Source organism: Uranotaenia lowii, chromosome 2 (genome assembly GCF_029784155.1).
Source record: "Uranotaenia lowii strain MFRU-FL chromosome 2, ASM2978415v1, whole genome shotgun sequence".
NCBI classification, from domain to species: domain Eukaryota; kingdom Metazoa; phylum Arthropoda; class Insecta; order Diptera; family Culicidae; genus Uranotaenia; species Uranotaenia lowii.
Window position 1 is genome coordinate 230,207,478 of NC_073692.1, and position 6,000 is coordinate 230,213,477.

Genomic DNA, 6,000 nt, shown 5'->3' on the forward strand with positions numbered 1-6,000 from the left:
GAAACTGTCAAAGTTTGCGAAGAAATATATGGTTTGGCAAGCCATCTGTACCTGTGGCTTGAAGAGCAGCATTTTCATAGCTTCCGGGACTGTCAACCAAGAAGTTTACGTGGAAGAGTGTTTGTATAAACGTCTGCTGCCTTTCCTGAAGAAACACGGTTGTTCCGTACTGTTTTGGCCGGGGATATTGTCAAGCGGAACCTAAAGAAGACCAAAAAACTACTAAGGACGAGCAGCAGTTCAAGGCAAACTGGCTTTCTGCGGCGAAGAAGGTGGACAAGGTGGCTGTACAAAATCTGATGGCAGGGGTTAAGCGTAAGGCCAGGCAATTCGGATTTGGAAAAGCGGAAGCCTCAATGAATATTTTTCCTGAATTTTATACAAATTAAACTTGAAAAATAAATTTAATTTGATTTTTTTAATATACGATTTCACCGATTTACACGCGTTATCCCTTGACCAAATTTTGACCGTATCACCCTTTACAGGGGTATCGGGGCAACGGGGTGGATTTTGTAGAAAAGAACATCAACTCACCCAACTGCTCTCAATTCCGCCCTATTGAGAAATAGTGGGCAATTGTCAAGCAGAAGATGAAGAAAAATTGTAGGAAGACTCGGGATACAACAGAGGTGAAGAGATGGTGGAACAAAATGGCCGCTGAAGTCAGCGAACAGGGTGTCCAAACTTTGATGAGTGGTGTTCGACAAAAAGTTCGAAATTTCATCAAAAACACATCGGAATATTTTTTTTCATTATTTTTACTTTAAAGTGCAATAAAAAAAACCAACATTTTGAGTGCAAAACATTTTTATTTCGTTTACATATGTAGCTACGAGATAGACCCATTTTAATGCGTCCAGATTCATGATGATCAATGCTTTATATATAAATAAAACAAAATGTTCAATTCATCATTAAAAGCTTCTAATGCCTACGTACAGGTTGGGAATCTAATTATTTCCAACTGGGTGAAAGAAACAACGGGTGAAAGAACAATTACGCAGCTATCACTTGGGCCTGACGAAATAGTGGTTCATCCAGAGGGAATCCAGGAGTATCTTTATCAAAAAAAAAACGATATACAATCCTTGTGGAGTACATCTCTCGGGTTTAAGCTTTTTTTGTCTCAGATTTAAGCTGTCATCTCCAATGCTCTCAAGGCAAAAAAAGCTTAAATCTGAGGAAAAAAAAAGCTTTAAAACGAGATTTACCTAACACCTGTAGGGTCTGGCAATTGAAGTGCTACATTGAAATAAACATTGATCAAACTAACAACTTTTTATTTCAAATTCATTCAATTTCTCTTGAAAACAAATTACTTTTTCAAAATTCACTGGTAAAGTTCGACTTGTTCGCCCTTGAGTTTAACCACTCGCCGCAGGCGGTAGAGGAACCGCATGAGGCCCGCATGTGTGCTTGTGGTATTTTATCCCAGGCTGCCACGAGATATCGCTTCAGGACCTCCACACCTTCATGTTTCTTAGAGCAGACTTCGGCCTACAACATACTCCAAACAGCGAAGTCCATAGAGTACAGGTCTGGTGAACTCGCCGGCCACTTGGAGCTCGAAATGAACCCTGGAAAATGTTGCGCAATCCAAAGTTGGGTTTTCTTCGCTTTGTGAGCTGGCGCCGAGTCCTGTTAGAAAACCCAATCCTTAGAACCAAAATGTCAACGTGCCCACGGTTCGACGACATGCTGTAGAACTAGTTCCCGATATGTATTTTGGTTGATCTTCACTCCTTCAGGGACAAAAACCAGCGGAGTCCCGGCCATCACGGGTGATTCCGACCCAAACCATCACCGATGCTGGTTTCTGTCGACGGGTGGCCGTCAGCAAGTCGGCATGGTTTCGTGATCTGTCTGGCAACCAAACTATGTCGTTCTGCTTATTCACGAACTGATGTACGGTGAGAAGTTTCTCGTCGGTAAACACGATATTCTTCAACCTTCCTTCCGCGGCCCTCTTCAGCAGCGCCTTCGCTCTTTTTACCCGTTCTTGTTTCTGCTTCACCGTAAGGTCTTGAACCTACAAGATGGCTTGGTCTCCGACGGAGACTTCGATCCGATATGTTGAGATCCTATGCGAATTTAGTGGCACTACGACGAGGATTTCTCTTAAGGCGCTTCTTGAAAATCTTCGCCATGGCAGGTGTCACCACAGTAGGTCGGCGCCCCCCACCATACCGTTTTTTGGCTATTCCGGTCTCCAGGTATCTTTTACCTGTACGGTATACAAAACTTCTGAACACACTCACATATATCGGACAGCTCACGAACTATGTCCTTCTACCGTTTGCCAGCTAGGAACAAGGCAACCACAGCGCTACGTTTCTGTTCGAGATCCATTTTTCCGGATAACACCTGATTACAAAAGTAACACTTACATCCAATGATAGCTAAGACTTAATGTAAACAAATCAACGAGGGGTCGTTCGATACTGTTTCGTGTACAATGAAATAATTACTGTTGAAGTAACATAGCAGTTCAATTGCCGGACCCTGTAGTTAAAAGATATTGGTCACACGATACATAGACAAATCCTGGGTCGTTGCAGGGATCTGGCGGCAACGATCTTGGGGTTGCTTCAAATCCCTATAACGATACAAGATTTGTCTACACACTTAGAAAAATCCGTGTATTTTTACGTGCAGGTGCATGGGTAGAAGGGAATCGGGTGATTACATGTAATGATACAGTTCATTTCATGCAATGAAACAGCTTATTACATGTAATACTACTAGATTCAATATAAGAAAAACTGCGCGTAACTTTACATGTTAAAGCATGGGCAGAAAAGAATCGCATCTTTACTTGTAATGGTACTGGCCATAACATGTAATTATACTTGAAATGCAGAAAAGCCCCGGTCGCGTTTGTTTATATGAAATTTACATGTTAAGCATTATTTTACTTGTAAATCAAATCGAATTCATTTTATTGGCGCACACACGATCTATCTCGTGTGCAAAACAGCAGCGGAACTTTAATATAAATTGAACAACAGTTTCTGGGAAAATACTCAACTGAGCTTTGTGACGGCGGACTTTCAATAAAAATAGTTCATACGCGAATATGTACATGGAAAGTTCGTCAAAAAAAACGCAATTTGATGTAAATATCTTATTTATTAAACGTGTTTGTTTATTCTCATTTTCAACACCATCTCATTGTTTAACATGCATTGAAATAAAACCTATCGTTTTAACATAAGGGGAACATTATTCAGATTTCTAATGTTAGTTTCTCCTTTTCGTTTCCGACGTTCTTTTTCATGATAATTTATTAGATTGATCAGCTAAAGGTAGTTTGATTTTTCAGTATATTAAATAAAATGTAATGCCACCGGTAAAAGCTTAACTCCTTGTAGCAGTGTTTGCTCGCCTAACACTTATGTACACCATGGAGCGAACTTCATCTGAATCTGTAACATTTATGTAATCTGTAATCGTTTCAACATTTTAATAAAAAGTGATAAAAATTTTAAGGCATTTCAAAGAGTACTTTGCTGACCATTACTAAGAGGAATTTGAGGTTGGAATTTACAAATTATAGAAAATTTCTGAAACCACACACATTTTTCGTCTATTTTTCAGTAGTTGATATTGGTCTCGACAATTAAATGCTTAGAGATTTCCTAAGTCGAAAAGCTAAACTGTTACATATGTCAATTAAAAAACACGACGTTCATAAGTATTTATGAAAACTGAAATCTACACCTTCGAACAATTTTTCACATTCTCTCTATGGTTATTTTAGAATTATTTAATGTCTCTATATGTCATAATCTTACTTACACTGAATGATCCCACAGTCAGACTCAATATGCCTTATCTGTAACCAACCTGATAAAAAGTGATTATCAGAGTTTCATGCATTTAAAGGCACAGAAGGTTAAATTATAATAGTACAACGTATAATAGACAATCTACAAATAAACGTTTTGAACAGTTTGCACATCACTACCTCAAGCACTGATATTTAAAAAGTATCTTATTCCTTAGACAAAACACAAAAAATACGTGCTAACTCAATCATAAATATTTGAAACTTTATCTTTTACCAATTTTCCAATATTTACAATTTAGCTCTTGCGAGAAGATCTACTCTTTCAAAAGGGCGCCATAATATGTCTAAAACTTTAAAATCACAAACGAGTTTCGGTTCTTAAAAACAGTAACACAATACAAAAGCAAAATTTAATTCTGAAAAACTTTGTAGAAACAGTTAAAGAAATAATGCTTGGTTTATTTAATAAAACGTGTTCTATATAGTGTTCTCTAAAACATCATAATTTTATTCTACAGAAATAAAAAAAAATAATTGTTTTGTAGCGCCACATGAAAAGCGCAATAAATAAGCACTATACTGTATCAAAAAAAGGCCTTTTAGATTTATGACATTTCTCATGATTATCGTAGTTTCCTTTAAGGCGATTTATTATATAATCGTTTTCAATCGTTTGTTAACTTTTTGTTGTCCGATTTTCCTGTTGATTTTCTGAGCTTTCAAGATGACCAAGATTTAAACCGATTAAAACATCACTAGCACCGTATTTTCTCATCGAGTGGTATACATTTTACGTAGTTTTAGTGAGCTGTTTGGATTGGTGGAGATCCGTGGAATTATCATTCGAAATTACATACTACGGAAACGGCATTTAGGTTTCCATCAGAAAAAAAAATCATAAGGAACAAAAATGCATGGAAAAACAGTATGCCGCTTCAAAGAACTGATTGACCTTTATCAAAAAATTGTTAGTTTATTTGTCGCTCTGAAGATGACTGGTTATATGATGAAAATATTCATAGTTTGAAGACTGTTAAGTGGTTGAAATTCTGATCGCTATCCATGAGATATGATTTTTTCTTCATTTTTTTATCCTAAGAATTTTAATTTTAAATACACTTATAAGTTTAATTTCAATTCAAACATTCTACCATGTTGTACTATAAAGCTATAATTTCAAAAATGTAGCGATATTGTCTGCATTTCTTGTTTATTATTTTTGACTGAAGTAGTTATCTCCGAAACTTTACAGGTGAAAAGTGACCAATAATCCGAAGCATACCCAAGCAACCAGAATTCCCTTAAAAAGGTTCCATAGAAGCTTAATCAGCTCTCGTTTGTGTCTGAAGAGAATGCTAATCAGCCCAAAATTTAAGTTCTTAAAGCTACTTCCAAGTTCGTTTAGGGGGCTGTAGAGAACGCTATTCAGCTTCTAAGAGAATGTCAAGAAACTTCTACGCGCCGAAAAAAAAATCCATTTGACAGATTGCTCTGACAACCACATGTCAGATTGCTAGGCTGCCGGTCTATCATGGTCTATCTCATTGATTTTAATTATATTGTTTTGATTACAAAAGCTGCTTACACGCCTAGAGAATTGAACCGCTGCCCTCTAGGTTGCAATGAAACTCACCAGCCTCTCGACCAATCCAGCAATAGCTAATTGCCACTGAAATAATTAGTATTTAAACTAAATGTCATTTGAGATGATTGAGTGGGTTGGTCAATAGAAGGTACCTTATTTCGTTCAAAGGACTTTCAGTACACAATATGAATCATAACAAAAATTCGCATCATCAAAAATTTATTCGAATATCTTATTTAACATTTATAAGAAAAATTCGAAAAAATCTTGAATTCCATTTGTAAATATCAGTACAGATATAAACAAAACAAATACCATGACAAGAAATTGACAGACATTTTTGACATGTCGCTTAGAATTCCCATATAGGTTCTTTAAAACACCTTCAAGTATCTTAATGGTGCGCTTTAGAATGTTACGCGAACGTTATCGACCTTCCTGAAAAACATTTTTGACATGTCGCTTAGAATTCCCATATAGGTTCTTTAAAGCACCTTCAAGTATCTTAATGGTGCGCTTTAGAATGTTAAGCGAACGTTATCAACCTTCTTGAAAAACATTTTTGACATGTCGCTTAGATTTCCCATACAGGTTCTTTAAAACGCCTTCAAGTATCTTAATG